General features: G+C 38.3%; 1 protein-coding gene across 8 annotated transcripts in view; it reads left to right on the top strand.

The window, feature by feature from the left end:
• Nucleotides 1–21,897, top strand: part of LRRC3B (leucine rich repeat containing 3B) — an 873,839-nt gene that overhangs the window by 287,234 nt on the left and 564,708 nt on the right. For 4 of the 8 annotated variants that reach the window (XR_008523828.2, XR_008523827.1, XM_054552481.2 and 1 more), the window contains one exon: nt 10,198–10,270. The gene's annotated coding sequence lies outside the window, so the exon portion shown is untranslated. Of the gene's footprint in view, nt 1–10,197; nt 10,271–11,213; nt 17,267–18,313; nt 20,390–21,897 lie in introns of those variants that run through there. The other 4 variants (XR_010139222.1, XR_008523826.2, XR_008523830.2 and 1 more) reach the window with 2 other exon arrangements.

Raw genomic sequence — 21,897 nt, 5'->3', positions numbered from 1 at the left:
TTGATTGGAATAGTTTCAGAAGGAATGATACCAGCTCCTCCTTGTACCTTTGGTAGAATTTGGCTGTGAATCCATCTGGTCCTGGACTTTTTTTGGTTGGTAGGTTATTAATTATTGCATCAATTTCAGAGCCTGTTATTGGTCTATTCAGGGATTCAGCTTCTTCCTGGCTTAGTCTTCGGAGGGTGTATGTGTCCAGGAATTTATCCATTTCTTCTAGCTTTTCTAGTTTATTTGCGTAGAGGTGTTTGTAGTATTCTCTGATGGTAGTTTGTGTTTCTGTGGGATCAGTGTTGATATCTCCTTTATCATTTTTTATTGTGTCTATATGGTTCTTCTCACTTTTCTTCTTTATTAGTCTTGCTAGCAGTCTATCAGTTTTGTTGATCCTTTCAAAAAACCAGCTCCTGGATTCATTGATTTTTTGAAGGGTTTTTTGTGTTTCTATCTCCTTCAGTTCTGCTCTGATCTTAGTTATTTTTTGCCTTCTGCTAGCTTTTGAATGTGTTTGCTCTTGCTTTTCTAATTCTTTTAATTGTGATGTTAGGGTGTCAATTTTAGATCTTTCCTGCTTTCTCTTGTGGGCATTTAGTGCTACAAATTTCCCTCTACACACTGCTTTAAATATGTCCCAGAGATTCTGGTATGTCGTGTCTTTGTTCTCATTGGTTTCAAAGAACATCTTTATTTCTGCTTTCAATTCGTTGTGTACCCAGTAGACGTTCAGGAGCAGGTTGTTCAGTTTCCATGTAGTTGAGCGGTTTTGAGTGAGTTTCTTAATCCTGAGTTCTAGTTTGATTGCACTGTGGTCTGAGAGACAGTTTGCTATAATTTCTGTTCTTTTACATTTGCTGAGGAGAGCTTTACTTCCAACTATGTGGTCAGTTTTGTAATAGGTGTGGTGCGGTGCTGAAAAAAATGTATATTCTGTTGATTTGGGGTGGAGAGTTCTGTAGATGTCTATTAGGTCTGCTTGGTGCAGAGGTGAGTTCAATTCCTGGGTATTCTTGTTAACTTTCTGTCTCGTTGATCTATCTAATGTTGACAGTGGGGTGTTAAAGTCTCCCATTATTATTGTATGGGAGTCTAAGTCTCTTTGTAGGTCTGTAAGGACTTGCTTTATGAATCTGGGTGCTCCTGTATTGGGTGCATATATATTTAGGATAGTTAGCTCTTCTTGTTGAATTGATCCCTTTACCATTGTGTAATGGCCTTCTTTGTCTCTTTTGATCTTTGTTGGTTTTATCAGAGACTAGGATTGCAACCCCTGCTTTTTTTGCTTTCCATTAGCTTGGTAGATCTTCCCCCATCCCTTTATTTTGAGTGTGTGTGTGTCTCTGCATGTGAGATGGGTCTCCTGAATACAGCACACTGGTGGGTCTTGACTCTTTATGCAGTTTTCAGTCTGTGTCTTTTAATTGGGGCATTTAGCCCATTTAAATTTAAGGTTAATATTTTTATGTGTGTATTTGATACTGTCATTATGATGTTAGGTGGTTATTTTGCCTGTTAATTGATGCAGTTTCTTCCTAGCATCAATAGTCTTTACAATTTGGCATGTTTTTTCAGTGGCTGGTACTGGTTGTTTCTTTCCATATTTAGTGCTTCCTTCAGGAGCTCTTGTAAGGCAGGCCTGGTGGTGAAAAAATCTCTCAGCATTTGCTTGTCTGTAAAGGATTTTATTTCTCCTTCACTTATGAAGCTTAGTTTAGCTGGATTTGAAATTCTGGGTTGAAAATTCTTTGCTTTAAGTAAGTTGAATATTGGCTCCCACTCTCTTCTGGCTTGTAGGGTTTCTGCTGAGAGATCCACTTTTAGTCTGATGGGCTTCCCTTTGTGGGTAACCCGACCTTTCTCTCTGGCTGCCCTTAGCATTTTTTCCTTCATTTCAACCTTGGTGAATCTGACGGTTATGTGTGCTGGGGTTTCTTTTCTCAAGGAATATCTTTGTGGTGTTCTCTGTGTTTCCTGAATTTGAATGTTGACCTGCGTTGCTGGTTGGGGAACTTCTCTTGGATAATATCCTGAAGAGTGTTTTCCAATTTAGTTTCATTCTCTCCATCACTTTCAGGTACACCAATCAAATGTAGATTTGGTCTTTTCACATAGTCCCATATTTCTTGGAGGCTTTGTTTGTTTCTTTTTACTCTTCTTTTCTCTAACCTTGTGTTCTTGCTTTATTTCATTCACGTGATCTTCAATCGCTGATACCCTTTCTTCCACTTGATCGAATCGGCTATTGAAGTTTGTGCATGCGCCACAAAGTTCTCATGTCATGGTTTTCAGCTCCATCAGGTCATTTAAGGTCTTCTGTACACTATTTATTCTAGTTAGCCATTCGTCTAACCTTTTTTTCAAAGTTTTTAGCTTCCTTGTGATGGGTTTGAACACGCTCCTTTAGCTTGGAGGAGTTTGTTATTACTGACCTTCTGAAGCCTACTTCTGTCAACTCGTCAAAGTCATTCCCGTCCAGCTTTGTTCTGTTGCTTGTGAGGAGCTGCAATCCTTTGGAGGAGAAGAGGTGCTCTGGTTTTTAGAATTTTCAGCTTTTCTGCTCTGGTTTCTCCCCGTCTTTGTGGTTTTATCTACCTTTGGTCTTTGATGTTGGTGACCTACAGATGGAGCTTTGGTATAGATGTCCTTTTTGTTGATGTTGATGCTGTTCCTTTCGTTTGATAGTTTTCCTTCTAGTAGTCAGGTCCCTCAGCTGCAGGTCTGTTGGGGTTTGCTGGAGGTCCACTCCAGACTCTGTTTGCCTGGGTATCACCAGCGGAGGCTGCAGAACAGCAAATATTGCAGAACAGCAAATATTGCTGCCTGATCCTTCCTCTGGAAACTTCATCCCAGAGGGGCACCTGCCTATATGAGGTGTCTGTCAGCCCCTACTGGGAGGTGTCTCCCAGTTAGGCTACACGGGGGTCAGGGAGCCAGTTGGAGAGGCAGTCTGTCCATTCTCCGAGCTCAAACACCATGTTGGGAGAACCACTGCTCTTTTCAGAGCTGTCAGACAGGGACATTTAAGTCCGCAGAAGTTGTCTACTGCCTTTTGTTCAGCTATGCCCTGCTCACAGAAGTGGAGTCTATAGAGGCAGTAGGCCTTGCTGAGCTGCGGTGGGTTCTGTCCAGTTCGAGCTTCCCGGCCACTTTGTTTAGCGACTCAAGCCTCAGCAATGGCAGATGCCCTCCCCTAGCCAGGCTGCTGCCTCACAGGTCAATCTCAGACTGCTGCACTAGCAGTGAGCAAGGGTCCATGGGCATGGGACCCACTGAGCCAGGCACAGGAGAGAATCTTCTTGTCTGCCGGTTGCTAAGACCTTGGGAAAAGCTCAGTATTTGGGCGACAGTGTCCCATTTTTCCAGGTACAGTCTGTCATGGCTTTCCTTGGCTAGGAAAGGCACTTCCTGGGTGAGGTGACATCCCACTCTGCTTTGTCTCACCCTCCATGGGCTGCACCCACTGTCCAACCAGTCCCAATGAGATGAACCAGGTACCTCAGTTGGAAATGCAGAAATCACCCATCTTCTGCATCAGTCACGCTGGGAGCTGCAAACCGGAGCTATTCCTATTCGGATATCTTGGAATGGACCTTGCTTTGTAATAGATTTATAGTAAATTCTGAAATCAAGAAATGTGAGTACTTCAGCTTAGTAGTTTGTTATTTTTTAAAATTAACTTTACTTTTTACATGAGTTTTAGTTCCACAACAAAATTGAGGGGAAGATACAAGACATTTCCCATGTACCCCTTGCCCCACACATGTGTAGCCTCCCCCATTATTAACATCCCTCTTCTTTTACAAGATCATTTTTGATATTTGGGGTTGCTTGAGATGCCATGTGAATTTTAGGATGAGTTTTTCTATCTTTGCAAAAATGTCACTGGGATTTTGATAGCCATTGCATTGATTCTGTAGGTCACTTTGGTTATTGTGATATTTTAACAATGTTAATTCTTCCAATTCATGAACATGATATGTATTTCCATTCATCTATGTCTTTTAAAATTTCTTTCAGCAATGTTTTGTTGTTTTAATTGTACAAGTCTTTTACCTTCTTTGTATCTTAGTTTTTATTCCTCAGTATTTTTTTGATGCTATTGTATATAAAAATTTTTGTAATTTTTTTCTGATTGTTTATTGTTAAGAGTACAGAAATGCAACTGATTTTTTTTGTATTGGGTTTATATCCTGCTACTTTACGGAAGTCATTTATTAGTTCTAACAGGTTGTGTGTATGTAGGTAATATTTAGGGTTTTCTCTGTATAAGATCATATCCTCTGCAAATAGAGACAATTTTGGAGCTGTGTATTTTTACAGCTGCATCAGATTTCATTCATTGGTTATATCATAATCTATCTTAGTCTTTTGTTGATGAACTTTTAGATTGTTTACAATATTTTGCTTGTAGCAAAAATAATTTAAATTTTCACTTAGTGTCAGTGGGAGTAGGAAAGTAATTACCGAATCAAGAAACATGCAATCTTAATTTTCAATAGATAAAGCAAAACTGCTTCTCATAGAGAAAATGCCAACATATATTCCTCCCAGACATTAATAAGGATGCCCATATTATTATCAATTAGGTGTGTTACAAACATTTTAATCTTGGCAAACCTGAGTTGTAAAAACTGTATCTCATTATACTTTTAGTTTGAATTTCTGTTTTTATTAGATATCAAGCATTTTCATCCAAACAGAACCATTTGTATTTTCCTTTCATATAATTATTAACCATTAAAAAATCCCAGCTTTATTGGGGTATAATTTATATACCATAAAATTCACCCATTATAAGTATACAATTCAGTGATTTTTTTAAAGTGAAATTCACATTTGTGCAACAATCACCACAATCCAGTTTTAGAACATTTACAGAACCCCAAAATGTTATCTCCTTCCCCTTTGAAGATAACCCCCTATCTCACACCCAGCTCTAGGAAACCACTGGCCTGCTTTCTCTCTATATAAATTTACTGTTTCTGGATATTTTGTATATGTAGAATTATACAATATGTAGTGTTTTGAATAAGGTCTCTTTTAATTAGTATGACATTTTTAAGGTTCAAAATGCCATAGTATGTATCAAGACTTCATTTCTTTTTATTGTTTTATAGTGCTCCATTGTATGCATATATCGCATTTTGTTTATTTATTTGCCATTTAATGCACATTTGGATGCTTTTCAATTTTGGGCTATCATGGATGATATTGCTATAAACATTCACTTACAAATCTTCGTGTGGACATATATTTTTATTTCTTTCGGGTGGGTTCCAAGAAATAAAATTGCTGGGTCAAATGTTAAGTGTATATTTAATTTCATGAGAAAATATGTTTTGCAAAATGGCTGTATTATTTACCATCCCACCAGCAATAAATGAAGGCTCTGGGTCCTTCACATCTTTTCCCACACTTTGAAATACCTTTCTTTTTGATTATAGTCATTCTAGTGAGTACGTAATGGTATCTTATTGTAGTTTTAATTTGTATTTTTCCTAATGACTAATGATGCTAAACATGTTTTTATATGTATAGTGATCGTGTGTGTGTGCGTGTGTGTGTGTGTGTGTGTGTGTGTAATGTCTATTCAAATCTTGTTTCTAGGAATTGTCCATTTCATCTCATTTGTCTTATTTTTTGGCATAGTTGTTTATAAATTCCCTTATAATGTTTTAATTTCTGTAGCATTGGTTGTAATATTTCCACTTTCATTCCTGAATTTGATAAATTATGTTTTCATGTTTTTCCTTTGGTTAGTCCAGTTAAATATTTGCCAATTTTGTTGATACTTTGAAAGAAACAACTTTTAGTTTTATTGCCTTATTTTTCTGTTGTTTTTGTTTTGTAGTTCATTGATTTGTGCTCTAACCTTCATTTCTATTCTCTGCTTGCTTTGGGGTTAGTTTGCTCTTCTTTTACTATGCTGTTAAGGTAGAAGCATAGGTTATTGATTTGAGACCTTTCTTCTTTTCCAATATATGCCTTTAAAGCTGTAAATGTCTTTCTAAATACTGCTTAGCTGTACATCATAAATTTTAATATATTGTGGGGTTTTTCTGTTTGTTTTCATTCATGCAAAGCATTTCCTAATTTACCCTGTGGTTTCTTCTATGACTTGAATTTGGCAACTTGTGCCTCCTTTGTCTCTGTCTGTCTCACTCTCTTTTTTATTGGTTAGTCTGGTTAAAGATTTGCCAATTTTTTTGATCTTTTCAAAAACTTTTAGTTTCATTTTTAAAATTTAGAAGTGTACTGTTTAATTTCCAAGTACTTAAGGATTTCCCATATTCCTTTTAGTTGTTTATTTTTAAATTCCATTTTGGTTGAAAATACACTTTGTATGAATTCAGTCTTTTTAAGTGTGTTGAGATTTGTTTTATGGCTTACCATATGATCTCATCCTGAAAAATATTCTACGTGCACTTAAAAAGAGCATGCGTTCTGCATTCAACGAGTGGACCATTCTACCTAAATTAGTTTGAGTTGGTGGATAGTATTGTTCAAGTCTTCTATATCTTTACTGATTTTTTTAATATAGTGGTTCCATCAATTATTTAATCTTTGGTATTGAGATCTCCAACTTTCATTGTTGAATTGTCTATTCGTTTGTTTCTCTATTCCTTTATTGCTTCTTTTCTGTTAAGACAATACTTTTAGTATACTACTTTAATTTCTCTTTTGATTTTTAAAACTAGTTTTTGAGTTATTCTCTCAATGGTCAATCTAGGAAATTATAAAATGCATTTTAATTTATCACAATTTCCTCTAGAATAATACTAACTTAATTTTTGTAAAATACAGAAATTTTGCTTCAATATAGCTCTATTCTCTCCCACTCCTTTGTGCTTTTATTGTTACATATTTTTATATATGTTATCAACTTAATAATAGATTGTTATAATTATTGCTTTATACAGTCTTATGTCTTTTAAATAAATCAAGGGACGAAATGTAAAAAAAATGCTTTTAGTGTTTTATATTAACCTGCATATTTGCCATTTCAGTGTTCTTTATTTTTTCTTATGGATTTGAGTTACCTTCTTGTGGCATTACCTTTCAGGCTGAAGGTCTTCCTTATTCTTTTTCCTCTCTTCCCAAGAACTCTAAGCAGATGGGTTTAGAGTTCAAGAACCTCTCACCAAAGAGAAAAAGACTTGGCCAAGAAGAAAGGCGGGCTCTTAGCCTGGGAATCAAGATCTTTCTCTTTGTTTAGGGAGAGCTTGATTATGATCAGGTGGGAGAAAGTTGAATTTAAGTGCAAAGTAGGAAGCTGACCAACAGTCTATATCCTAGGTTTAGGAATGCTGAGTTCAGTGTGAATCTTGTCACATGCAAAACAGGGATATTCTTGCTTGCATAACTTGTTTCAAGAAAATGAAGAATTCTTTGTGATTGATGATGATTCTGCTTCCTTGGGTGAATACAAACCAATAGCCAATGATTTATGGCCTGAATTGTACTGTAGGTCAGCATATCAAACCAAAGACTAAATTTCCCAAGGATGTTGCTAAAGTATTCAATTCAGACAAAGAGAGAACCAAAACTGTGTATTTGAAAAAGCATACATCCCTACAAATTAAGTTTGTGTGAAGATTTGAACTAAATTATGTATTAGCCAGGAGAAGACAACAAATTCAACAACAAAAAAAAATGAAAACAACATTTACTAGTGTGCTGCTTCATTTTTGCATTGTTTACAATAAATAAAGCTAAGAATAAAAAGAGAGGACAATTGTCTTGATGAGACATGAAATTGATATTCCTATAGAACTTTACTCTTAAAAAGAAGCATTCTATCCCAGATTAAGTTGTGCCTCCATTAATACGTGACATTACCCCTGAATGCTTTGTTTGGTACTCACATTATTTGAGTACTGGCTCTATTATTAGTCATTTTTGAATATCATCATTACTGTTACCAAGGCATACAAAAGATTTAAGTTTCAGGAGTTCTATTTTAAATCTTTTGGTCTACATTTTTCTTGGTGACACTCTTATTTCGTGACACTCTTTTATTTCTTTTAAATTTATGTTCTATTTTATTTTCTGAGAAATGTCATGAAGTATTTTATTTTTTTCTAACTTTTTCTTGATGTTGGAAAGCTGTGAAGATTTGTGAAGCCGAAACAAATTCCTTCTTAATCATTTTAGACATTTCTATAATAACACATGTACACAGTTTCTCAGCTCTTTTGATTCATTGTACATTAGAAACATTCCTTTAAGGTTAGTAGCTATAATTTCATTTTGTGGTAGAAGAAAAGAACTACAGAGGAGTTTGACAGCTATTTTAAGACAACGGGAAAAAGTTTGTATGTGTATTTGGATGATATGAGCTTAATGAAAGCTTTTTATGCTTCCTGCTCTTGCATGAGAAGGCAGGTCTACCAAAAATGGTAGATCACAGATTGACAACTTTTACTACTTGTCAAAGAGACTTCAGGAGCCACAGGGTTGGATGGTTAGTTGCTGAGGGCAGACTATCTTCTGGCGATTCTCTGTTGAATTTTGCACTAAGAATTCCTCAGAGCCAAAATAGTACTCAGAGTATCAGTGAGTATGTAAACTGATTCTTTTCTTCCCATTTAAACTTCATATTCTGCTTTATTGTAGACATCATTACAGAAGTTAATGGCCTGCAGAATAGCTAATTATATTAGTACACCACTTGAAATAGGATGCATGGAATTCTGACCCTATGGTCCCCCTCCCAAATTTACATCATTACACAAAAGATAAACTTATCAGGGGAGTGAAAGCAACAAGCGTATGATAAATTACTTCATAGACTTAATAAATATCAATTTGTAGCCTGTTTATTTTTTATTTTTTATTTTTTTGCTAAGGCTGATATATCTAGCATAGTGTTGATTAGCTCCCAATCTGGGAAAATGCCAGACTGTCGATCACTTTTACAAAAAATGAAACCATATATTTATTCAAACAAGTATTTATTGATCTTCTATTATGTGTATCAAGCACCATGTTAGATGCTGTGTCTACAATAATAAGATAAACAGACGAGACTCATTTTCCCATAGAACTGTCAGAGTTATGAGAAAGATAGACAATAAAATAACTATACAAATAGATATTTATACTATGCAGACATATAAAGTTATATAAGGGCATAAAGCCAGAGCTAATGTTTTGCAGGATAGGGGAAGGATTTGTGGTGGAAGCAAGTGCTTCAGGTAGAGGGAGGAGTGTGTGCACAGTCTTCACAATGGAAGGGAACAGTTACTTGTCTGAGGAAACTAAAATGGCAATGCAGGAAACACAAGGAGAAGAAATGAAAGATACGAGACTAGAAAGATAGGCAGGATCAAGGTCATAAAGGGTACCAAAGGGTATAAAGAAGATTGATTTTTAGGATTTCCTACCTTAACCTGTGGGAAAATTGTTTCAGTTTAAAATTACCAGTTAGGTAGGCAAATTCTTAGCTTAAAGGTTTTTTAATAATTGAGACACTCTCTCTTGAAGGAATAATAAAATTAATGATATGTGCGTTGTTGCATGTGACTAAAGAAATACCGCTAATATCCACAGAAGAATATTTTCGTTTTAGTGTAGTGCTATATTACCCATTTCTGGATGTAAAGCTAATTATTTGTCAAATTAAAGTCTGTTATTATCAGCATTATTATTATCTCTTGGAAATAATTGATAGCCTTGGTTTGCAAGCTCTGGTGTAACATAGGAGAATACAGTTTATCAGATTCAAAAAAGCCTATAATAAAGGTAATTTGGTAGATTTAAACATTAGCGTGAGAAGTATAAATGGAAACAGAGCAAAAAAAGAATTTGTCTTTTGTTGTTTCCTGCTGTGTCATTAGCTAGTCTTCATATTAAAAACATTCTGTCCTAATAGGAGTGGCTTGATAATGTATTGGTGTCCATTAAAGAATAAAAATTATATAAATGAATCATTTCTTTGCAGATGAGGCAAAAGGTATAGCAACTTCTGCGGAAGTCCTTGTGTCTATCAGTTGCTTAGACAAGGTAGTTAAGTTAAGGAATATGTGTGTGTGTATGTATATATATATAAATAAATAAAATGATTCAGTTGAAATAGCAAAGAAACTTAAATGTGACTCATAATATTGCATCGCTACATAACAATTTACCCTTATAGTCTCTAATGTTTATTTTGTCTTTAATATTAATGCAAAATTTATCTCTCTTCTCTTTCATTAGGAAAGTTTAGAAGAAATCCCCTTCCACCCCTGCCCCCGGTGCCAAACTTGGAAGAATGACTTCATGGATGGAAGTAAGTAAAATGTGAAATCTTGCACCCTTTTAAGGAAGCTATTACTGGTTGCAAGACTCCTTGATTAATCTGGAAAGGAGGATGAACTGAGTGTTACAGACTTCCCTTGTGGTGGACTGCATTCCGCTGAATTTGGTTCTGGCACTGTAAAGACATTTGTGCATTTTTGGAGTGGTGTTTCCATGTTTCTATTTTGTGGATAACATATACCCCTCAGGGAACACTTGGGGTACTTGTTGATGATGATGTGTGCCAATAAGCCCATACTGCATCTGGCTGAGCTAACTTGAGGTCAGGTTTCACTCTTGCATTCACCCTCCTCCCCACCTTGCCCTTCTAATCCTAACACAATTTTCGTAGTATTTAGTAATGGAGAAACCTCAATTTCTGTTTTCAAATTCTATGTTCTATGCTCATGTGTTTAAGGCACCTTACAAAATACATAGAACACCCACTTCATAATTTAAAAACAATTATTGAGCACTGATATGGTGCTCTACATCTCAACCAAAATCTCATTTTGAATTGTAATCCCCACATATTGAGGGAGGGACCTGGTAGGAGGTGATTGGATCATGGGGACAGTTTCTCCCATGCTGTTCTGTTGGTAGTGAGGGAGTTCTTTCGAGAGCTGAGGGTTTTCACAGTATTTGACAGCTCCTCCTTTGTTTGCTGTCTCTGGCCTGCCATCATGTAAGACATGCCTTTGCTTCTCCTTCACCTTCGCCATAATTGTCAGTTCCCTGAGGCCTCCCCAGCCATTTGGAACTGTGAGTCAGTTAAACCTCTTTTCTTTATAAATTATCTAGTCTTGGGTATTTTTTTTATAGCAGTATGAAAATGGACTAATACAAGCACATGTTATGTGCCATCCATTATGATAAGATTTTACAAGCATTTTCTTTTTTATCTTTTCTTTTTTTCTTTCTTTTTTTTGAAACAGAGTCTCACTCTGTCACCCAGGCTGGAGTGCAGTGGTACGATCTTGGATCACTTCAACCTCCGCCTCCTGGATTCAAGTGATTCTCCTGCCTCAGGCTCCCGAGCAGCTGGAACTATAGGCACGCACCACCACGCCCAGCTAATTTTTGTATTTTTAATAAAGACGTGGTTTCACCATATTGGCCAGGCTGGTCTTGAACTCCTAACCTCATGATCCACCCGCCTTAGCCTCCCAAAGTGCTGGGATTACAGGCATGAGCCACCATGCCTGGCCTATAAGCATTTTCATTCAATGCTCTCAATGAGCCCGAGACAATAATGTGATCCCTATTTTACAGATAAAAATACTGAGGCAAGAAGGATGAAATAATCTTTCATTGCTAAGAAGTAAGATAATACAGATTTGAACCCAGGGAGGCCAAGTGCAGAGCCAAGCTCTTAGCCATTTGACAATACTGCTATATTGAGCAATTTCTCTTCACTATATCAAAAATTAATATTTGCTGAGAATTTTGGCTTCTACTTATGAAAAAAAAGTCATAAAGCATAAAATCTCAAGATGTCACATCCAGACCTCTTCTAGTATAACAAGGGAAAAGGAAAGGCTGATATGATAAAGGCAAGCTCCAGTTTCATAACTCATAGAAAAGAGTAGGAAAAGAGGTTCATTTTACCCATGTCACTCCATCCTCCAGGCTGGCAGAGCTAAGCACCAAGAAAAATCCCCTTGGCTTTGAGTTCCCCTGTGGGGGAAAAGGAGAGCAGGAGGAATCCCAGTAGCCTTTGCCATTAATAATCCTGGCAGTCCTTGCTGCTGGCTGTGGACCCATGGCCTTAACCATCCAGGACCCCTGCAGTCTTTGCTGATTAGATCCCAGCTGTTGAAGCCACCTAAACCCCATCTTGCTGCACCTTCCTGGAGCTGGAGCTTTCCCAGTCCAAGGAGATTTAACAGAGTCAAATGTTTGTCTCCTTTGGCAACACCCTCACAGACACACCCAGGAACAATAGTTCACATCTTTCAATCCAATCAAGTTGACATGCAATGTTAACCATCACTTTACCCAAAGTGATCTACAGATTCAGTGGAATCCCTATTAAAATCACAGTGGCTTTCTTTTCAGAAATGGAAAAATAATTCTACAGTTGCATGACACTACAAAAGACCCCAAATAGCCAAAGCAGTTTTGAGCAAGAATAATGATGGTGGAGGCATATATTTCCTGATTTTGAAATATATTACAAAGCTACAGTAATCAAAACAGTATGGTAGTGGCAAAAACAAACCAAAAACAGACATATAGACTAATGAAATAGAACATGGTATGTATACATACACACACAAACACATATACATACAATGGAGGATTATTCAGCCTTAAAAATAAGGAAATCTTGCAACTTTTGACAAAATGGATGAATCTGGAGGACAGTATACTAAGTAAAATAAGCCAGACACAGAAAGACAAATATTGCATGATCTTACATATATTCAGAATAGGAAATAGTCAAACTCATAGAAGCAAAGGGTAGAGTGGTAGTTATTAAGGCCTGGAAGGAAGGGAAAATGAGATGATGTTGGTCAAAGGGTATGAAGTTCCAGTTTTGCAAGATGAACAATTTGACACTTGAAATTTGCTAAGAAGGTAGATATTGTTTTACACACACACACACAGACACACACACAGAAAATGTTAATTTTGTGAGATATTGGATATATTAATTAGCTTGAATGTGGTAATCATTTCACAATATATACATATATCAAAGCATGAAGTTGTACACTTAAATATATGCAATTTTTATTTGTCAAATATACCTTAATAAAGTTGTTAAAAAAGAAAACAACATCAATCATTTTGGAAGAAATTTGGGCACTGATATGGTTTGGCTGTGTCCCCATCCAAATCTCATCTTGAATTCCTGCATGTTGTGGGAGGGACCCAGTGGGAGGTAACTGAATCATGGGAGCAAGTCCTTCTTGTGCTGTTCTCATGATAGTGAATAAATCTCACCAGATGTGATGGTTTTATAAAGAGGAGTTCCCCTACACAAGTTCTCTCACTTTGCCTGGTGCCATCCATGTAAGATGTGACTGCTGCTCCTTGCCTTCCACCATGATTGTGAGGCCTCCCCAGCCATATGGAACTGTAAGTCCATTAAACCTCTTTCTTTTGTAAATTGCCCAGGCCTGGGTATGTCTTCATCAGTGGTGTGAAAACGGACTAATACAGGCACAGAAACTTTTCCTGATAGGATGAGGCTATGGTCTGAATTTTTATTCCCCACCCCCAACATTCATATGTTGGACTTCTAATGCCCAAGGTAATGGCATTGGGAGGTGTGGCATTTGGGAGATGATTAGGTCATGACGGCAGAGCACTCATTAGCAGGATTAGGGCCCTTATAAAAGAGGCCTGAGAGAGACTCCTTGCTCCTCCTGCCATGTGAAGTTAGAGTGTGAAGAGGAGCCCTCACCAGACACCAAATCTATTAGTCCCTTAATCTTGGACTTTCCAGCCTTTGGAACTGTAAGAAATAAGTTTCTGTTGTTTATAAACCACCAAATCTACCAAAATACCCATCTACAGTATTTTCTTACAGCAGCTTGAATGGACTAAGACAAGTGAGTTACTGGGGGCTAATTGCACTCGTGAGGGAAAAAGAATGATGGTCACTGTGGATGTGCCTACTTGCCTGCTCTGAATATTTCTCCTGTTATTTCCCTAAAGCACTCATCTGTGATTTCAAATATCATTAAGATTTCCATGGTAAATTACCTTCCAATTATTTTTGGTCTGTCTGAGGCCACAGCATGTCTGCTCAAACAGGACTACCAGCACCCTTTGATGGGAAGAGATACAAACAACCCATTGAAGGGAGTGAGGTAATCTTTGTCTTAGGAAAAAACCCACAAAGATGGGAGAGATGGTATATGTTTACATGACACATGCCCCAGAAGATCCTGCTATGTGATGTTCTTGATTCTATTGATTATTTCTGGGCTTAAAACCCCTGGTGGTGAAGGCATATTTTGATCTGATTGCTGTTTAGACCCCACGCTGTTTTGTAAGCAAAGGCTATAAGATGTCTAAGGCTACTGTCCTTGTCAGTTTTCTCTGGTTTCTTCAAAGTAACTGAGTGCAGCTTCATGCCTCCAGCAAAAATAATTATCAGTGGATTTAAGCTTGTTTCATGGGTAACAGCAAGAAAGCATCACGACGTTCTCCTAAGACAGCTATATTGATCTGCATCATTTCACTCAGGTTTCCCACTATGTTGCAATACATTTAGAGAGCCAAGCTGCAGGAAACCTACTTCCACCACTGTGCCTTGTTTCATCTATTGAAATAAAAGAAAAGCCAGTCTAGAGACACTCCATGTTGAGCTGGCCTGGATTTTGTATTTCATCACAACTGTATGTGTACAAGAGAATGAATGAATATAAATACATCACTGGCAATAGGGCACATTGTTACAAGCAAGAAAAGTGAAGGAGAGGAAGAAGAAAGGGAAGCAGGAAGAAAAGAAGCACTATGCCAGTATACAACGTAAATACATGAGCATGATGCTATCCTTATAAAAGATTGATAAATCTACCCTAATAATTTTACTTAGGCCAATGCTTTTTAAGCCCTAGATTTCAAATTTTCCTCAAAAATCTATACTGTAATTTGGTAATTGCATTCAGTATTAAAAATGAATTTTTTAACCACTTTCTGGAAAACAAACATTATGTATACTTTTGTATACACCTACAGATTTAGAATTTATGAATTAAACAGAGGTTGGTCTGAAGTTTTGCTCTCTGTCATGGGAAAAACATTATTTCTCATTCTGTACATATGCTCTTAAATGTTGCTTTCCCCGTGATTACTGACAGTTTTCTGAGGAAATGGGTGTGTCTGTGGGGGCTGATCTATAGTGAATAAGCTATCTGTAAGTATTCTCAGTGATGGGGTACTGAAAAAGATGTGGGAAAAAGAAGGTGGAATCAAAAAATTGATGGGAAGAGTTATGAGCCAGCTACTAGGAGGCAGTGGACGTAGAAAGCAATGGAGACTGTCTATAGGACCCTCGTTTGCATTATTACTGGTTCTAGAGAGGAGAGAAATACTTACACATGTTGATAATTTACCAGAGTTAGGCTGCTTTAGGTAAGTCTTCTCATTTAATGTTATCATCTGATCATGAGAGGTAGCAATTTTTAAATTTTATTTCATAGGACAGGCAATAAATCCTGTGAGATTATGTAATGTTCCAAGAGTTGCACAATTAGAAAGGAAAAGAGGATTTGAACTCTAGTCTGTTCAACTTCAACTTTACTCTTGTGGCAGAAAGCATTTTCTAAAGATGAATCCAACATTACCTGCCATTCCTCAAGCTCTTCTCCAGAGTGATTTTGCCAGTCCCAATCAGAGATGGTGTCTAAATTCCCTTCCCCTCACCCCTGTTAAAATGGCTTATATCCAAAAGACAGGCAATAACAAATGCTGGCAAGGATGTGGAGGAAAGGGAACCCTTGTGCACTGTTGACAGGGATGTAAGTTAGTACAGCCACTATGGAGAACAGTTTGGAGGTACCTTAGAAAACCACAAATTGAGCTACCTTATGATCCAGCAATCCCACTGCTGGATATATACCCAAAAGAAAGGAAATCAGTATATCGAAGAGATATCCACACTCCTATGTTTGTTGCAGCACTGTTTACAATGGCTAAGATTTGGAAGCAATTTAAATGTCCATCAACAGATGAATGGATAAAGAAAATATGGCACATATACACAGTGGAGTACTATTCAGCCCTAAACAGAGTGAGAGCCAGTCGTTTGCAACAAAGTGGATGGAAGGAGATCATCATGTTGAGTGAAATAAGCCAGGCACAGAAGGACAAACATCACATGTTCTAACTTATTACTGGGATCTAAAAATCAAATCAATTGAACTCATGGACACACAGAGTAGAAGAATGGTGACCAGAGGCTGGGAAGGGTAGTGGGGTGTTGGAGGGGAGGTGAGGATAATTAATGGGTACAAAAAAAATAGAAAAAATGAATAAGACCAAGTATTTCATAGCCACAACACAGGGTGACTATAGTCAATAATAACTTGACTGTACATTTTGAAATAAAGAGTGTAATTGGATTGTTTGTAACTCAAAGCTCAAAGGATAAATGCTTAAGGGGATGGATACACCATTCTCCATGATGTGCTTATTTCACATTGCATGCCTGTATCAAAACATCTCATATACCCATACATATAGACACTTACTATATACCCACAAATTTAACAATATATATGTATATTTGAGACAGAGTCTCACTCTGTTTCCCAGGTTGGAGTGCAATGGTACGATCTCAGCTCGCTGCAAACTCCACCTCCCGGGTTCAAGCGATTCTCCTTGCCTCAGCCTCCCAAGTAGCTGGGATTACAGGCATGTGCCACCATGTCTGGCTAATTAAAAAAATATTTAAAAAAATACATTATCTCCCCTTGAATCTAGGCTGGTCTATGACTCAACTTGGAACCAACAGAATATAGTTACACTATATACACTTGTAACCAACAGAATATAGACACTAACACCTACATCAGAAAAGGTCCAATGTCCAAAGAAGCTTCTACTCAGTTCTCTTGGGACACTTGCTCTGGGGAAAGCAATTGCCATGGTAGAAGTCTGACTACACTGAGGCTCTCATGTTGGAAAGGCAATATTAGTGACTCCTGTGAATAGTTCTAGCTGAGCCCAGCCTTCCAGCCACCCCTGCTGATGTACCAGATATATGTGTAAAGCCACCTTGGATTCTCCAGGCCAGCGTATCTGCCTCCTGGGTACCACCAGGTACCCCCAGTCAATACTACATGAAGCAGAATAGTTTAACCAAGATCTGCTCACATTCTTGATTCACAGTCATGAGGTTTAACAAATTTGGAGTAGTTTGTTATGTAGAAGTAGTAATTGGAATAGCTTATAACCATATGGTTGGGCTGGGAGCAGTGGATCACACCTATAATCCCAGCAGTTTGGGAGTCCAACATGAAAGGATTGCTTGAGGCCAGGAGTTCCAGACAAGCCTGAGCAACATAGTGAGACCCCATCTTTACAAAAAATAAAAAAATTAACTGGGTGTGGTGGCATGTGCCTATAGTTCTAGCTGCTAAGGAGGCTGAAGTGGGAGGACTGCTTGAGCCCAGGAGTTCAAGGTTACAGTGGGCTATGAATGTGCCACTGCACTTCAGCCTGGGTGACAGAGTGAGACCCTGTGTCTAAAACCAACCAAACAAACAAACAACAAAAGATATGTTGCTCTTTTTCCCAAAGCCAGGCAAGAGTAGAAACAGAAAAAAGACCTGCATCTTAGTGCTGGGAGAACTTTGACAGCCTCATCGGAGACTACCTAGAAACAGGTTGGAACTGAGAAAAAGAGTTTTCACAAGAATAGGTAAAGAAGGACTGGGCTGAGGACAGGGTAATGGGAAAATCTAGATTAAAAAGTAAACGTAAGTGTTAAATCCTTGAAATAGCTCCCAATCTTGTCTGCATTTCCTTCTTCCTTTCAATAAGGCTTTTCAGTTCTAAACTTATACTATTATCTAAAATCAGCTTAGTTATCTTACCCTTTACCTTAAAATACTCTGCTCTATTCACTGATGTCTACAAAATAGAGTCCAAATTTAACTTGTTTAGTCCAGTATAAAGGCAAAGAAGGGTGAGAGGTCCAGAGTCAGAAGACTTGGAGGTGGTTAAATTTCTAAGCAGAAAACCTTGTTCTCTGTCATTGTTCTTGTGTCCTATTTCTGGATATGCAGCATCTAATATGAACAAAATAATGTAAAGAATATTTTCTGGGTTAACATAATTTTTCTATGAGATGCATCCTTACAGACTGATAACTCAAGCTGATGCTTTATAAATTTTCTGGAAATTCTCAGTAAGTTTTACTATGGTCACCCTTTCCACATAAAATTTAAGGCCTAAGATCCCAGTTATTTATGGCATTTGCTCCATTAAAAAAGACACCAGGGAGGTGTCTGTACATTAAAATTGCTAGCCTAGTAAGTGGCCTAGATGGTTCAAGGTTATATTTCCTTTCTAGGTTTGTGGAGAAGTAAATTATCCAAAGCACATGGAAGAATCCTCAAGCCTGCAAATACTATGACATAAGTGTAAGTGTAAGAAATGTTCCCAAGAAAATTATTCTTATAGATTATGATTAATAGAGATCTATAAGGCAGTTGTGAGATTTGTCAGGGGACTCCTCATTTTTCACCACAACAGAAAACTCTGTTTGTGCCTCATGGTATTTAATATTTGAAGACACTGTTGTGGGAAAGGTGGTGGCTACCTCAGTGCTGTTCATTACTTGGTGACTAAGCTTAGTGGCAATATTGTGAGGTGAAGCATCATCAGTGGTAAAGAAGTTGTGGGTGTAGCAGATGCTGGGGTGGAGGTGCTCAGTGGGAAAGAAGTTGTTGGTGTAGCAGAAGCTGGGGTGGGAGTGCTCAGTCTTGAAGATGGTTTGAAATGGATGCTCAGGGTTAACACTGCAGATCTTCTCAAGAAACTGTATCAGAAAATGTTACCCATGAAAATTTGTCTTGACCTTTGGCCTGCTATTCATCTCCCTCCCCAGCTTCTGTTGTCTACAATTTGGAATTAGCTTTTAGTCTCTGATTTATTATTCTCAACCATACTCGTACTTGGCGTCTTCTTTTAATTAACTTATAGGTGACTTTAGCCCATGTTCTGCTTTTTCTCTCACCATATGCCAGGTTCTGAGAGGCCAGCATATCACAGCCTTTGAGAACTTTGTCATTGAATTAGCCCCTACTTGGGTTTGACGGACCTCAGCCTTGGCTTTTGTTAATTTTATTATTTTGGGAAAACTATTTATCCTCTCTCAGCATCATTTCGTATTACTTGAAAAGTGGTTTTAATAAATGTGCTTGCTCAAAGGGTTGTTATGGAAGTTAAAAAAAGTGCTAAAAACAGCCTTTACTTTTGTTGTTGTTAATTCTCTTATGTATATAATATTGGCCCATTTCCTGTTTTTAATTTTGCTGTTCTAACCCTGCCTTATCAACTTGAAGGACTCATAGCCTGTTTTCCTGCTATTTGCTCAAGATGGAACAGGTGTAATAATAATGCATGAGTGCAGAAATACTATTCAGTATTTGCTAGACTCTTGTAAGGATCTATAGAACAACACTTTTGTAGAAGAAAGGGATGATAGAAATGAAAACCTCTGGGAGAACTCAAGTATTTAAAAAAATATTTGAAGTAGTTTCATCATACACAGAAGATGGATGGTGTGAACTGCTCTTCTATATACTTTGGGATGGCAAAGATCCTATTTGTCATGCTAATTTTAGTATCTTTAGAACTTCATGCCCTTTGCATAGAATATGGTCAATAAATATTTGCTGAATGAAAGAACAGATTGTACATATGCTGGAAGCATTGTCCCAATATCAGCAGTATGTTCTGAGAAAATGGCTCTGCAGCCTCCAATTTATTTGTCCTTTTTTTCCTTCTGATATGGTTTGGCTGTGTCCCCACCCAAAAATTTCATCTTGAATTGTCATCCCCATAATCCTCATAATCCCCATGTGTCAAGAGAGAGACCAGGTGGGGATAACTGAATCATGGGGGTGGTTTCCCCCATGCTGTTCTCATGATAGTGAGTTCTCACGAGATCTGATGGTCTTATGTGTTTGGTAGTTCCTCCTGCATTCATTCTCCTTCCTGCTGCCATATGAAAAAGGTGCCTTGCTTCCCCTTTGCCTTCCACCATGATTGTAAGTTTCCTGAGGCGTTTCCAGCCATGCAGAACGGTGAGTCAATTAAACCTCTTTTCTTTATAAATTACCCAGTCTCCGGCAGTTCTTTATAGCAGTGTAAGAATGGATGAATACTCCTTCCTTCCTTCCCTTCATTCCTTCCTTCCTTCCTCCCATCCTTCCTTCCTTCCTTCCTTTCTCCCTCCCTCCCTTCCTTCCTCCCTTCCTCCTTCTCTCCCTCCCTCCCTTCCTTCCTCCTTTTCTCTCCTATTTAGTCTCATATTTTCTTCTTTCTGAAACAGCTTAAAATAGGGTGAGATGTTTGAATTCTTATATTAAGTACTCTGTTGTTCTCACAGAGATTTCATCAAAACATCCCAGTTTTTACATTAGTGCAGAAAATTACAACAAATTTTGATACATTTTTATATATTTGTTAGCTGCTATTATCATCATCATCATCGTTACTATACCAGTGTTAAAACCAGGGACTTGAGATTAAGTTCTAGCTCTTTTGTTACTTATGTTTGGTCCATCAATCAGCAGCATCACCTGGGACCTTATTAGAAATGCAGAATCTCAGAACTTACTCAAGACTTCATAATTCAAAATATGCATTTTAACAAGGCCCTCCAACTGATGTATATGCTCACTAAAGTGTTAAAAGCCCTGGTCTAGATCAAGCAACAGACAGAAGGGAAGGTAATCAATGCAGGGTGGAGGTTAAATAATTTTAGTCTGTGTGCTGATGCCACAAGGCCCAAAGAGTTTTCCTAGACAAGGCTTTATTGGAGTTTATGCTCCAGCATAAGGGAGGCAGAATGAGAGAGAGAGAGAGAGAGAGAGAAATTCTCTGGTGACCTCTCAGAGGGGATCGAAAAGGAAGTTTTAAAGGGGTTATGGCAGAAAAGGAGTGATGTTTAGGTAGGTAGAGGTGGGGAAATTGTAGCACCTGTGTGCTTTAATAATATGCTTCTTCATGCATCACGTGATCCATTAGCACATTAAATTTACCCCCCTTGATCATCGTGGTGGACAGGAGGCAGGACTAGATTGTAGCTCCAACTCGGACAGACAGAGCAGTGTGTAAAGGCTTGGATGATGAATTTTAGCTCCAGGATGACTACAAGAGCAAACCAGGAATCCCAAGAGGACCCACAGACTCTATGAAGGAAGCAGACTGCTCCTGCAGGACCCAAGAGACACCCCAAATACTGTGAGTGCGCAAACTGCAGAAGTGGGAAAGGGAGATCCTCTGCTCCCAAACACACAGCCCCACTGGAGAAACTGAAAGTCTAGTTTGCAGGAGGAATTTCCGACCTTACCTGGATCTGAGTTGACTTAGAGAGCCGAGCAAAATATAGGGGTAGAGGAAGCAGTGGGAAAGGTCCTGGAAGCTTGCTGGGTCCCCAAGCAGGCAGTTCTTGCCTGGCATCACAGGGATCTCAGTGGGGCAACCAGCGGTGTGAGGAAAATGCCACAGGGAGAAGGAAGTCTCCAGCTGAATTTAGTAACAATTTGAAACAGGTGAGAAGCCTCCTGGTAAGAACTCCAGGGAGGGTGTGAATCTGGTGTGCAGACTCCACAGGCGGGGGAAGAACCAAAGCCCCTTTCTTTTGCAGTTAGGAGCGGGTAGCCTGGGGCAAGTTCTCAAGTCCTGCTTGCCCACTGCCTGGAAACAGACTCAGTGCTTTTAGGGGGGACATGGTGGGAGGGAGACTGGCCCTTTGGATTGCATGGGAGCTGGGTGAGGCCTGTGACTGCTGGTTTTCCCCCACTTCCTTGACAACCTGCATGACTCAGTAGAGGCAGCCATTATCCTTCTAGGTACACAAATTCATTGTCCTGGGAACCTCATCCCCATCCCCCACAGCAGCCACGGCAAGATCCACCCAAGGAG

This window comes from Pongo abelii, chromosome 2 (genome assembly GCF_028885655.2).
Source record: "Pongo abelii isolate AG06213 chromosome 2, NHGRI_mPonAbe1-v2.0_pri, whole genome shotgun sequence".
NCBI classification, from domain to species: Eukaryota; Metazoa; Chordata; class Mammalia; order Primates; family Hominidae; genus Pongo; species Pongo abelii.
Note: the sequence above shows the minus strand (reverse complement) of the source record. Positions and strands in the feature narration are given on the sequence as shown.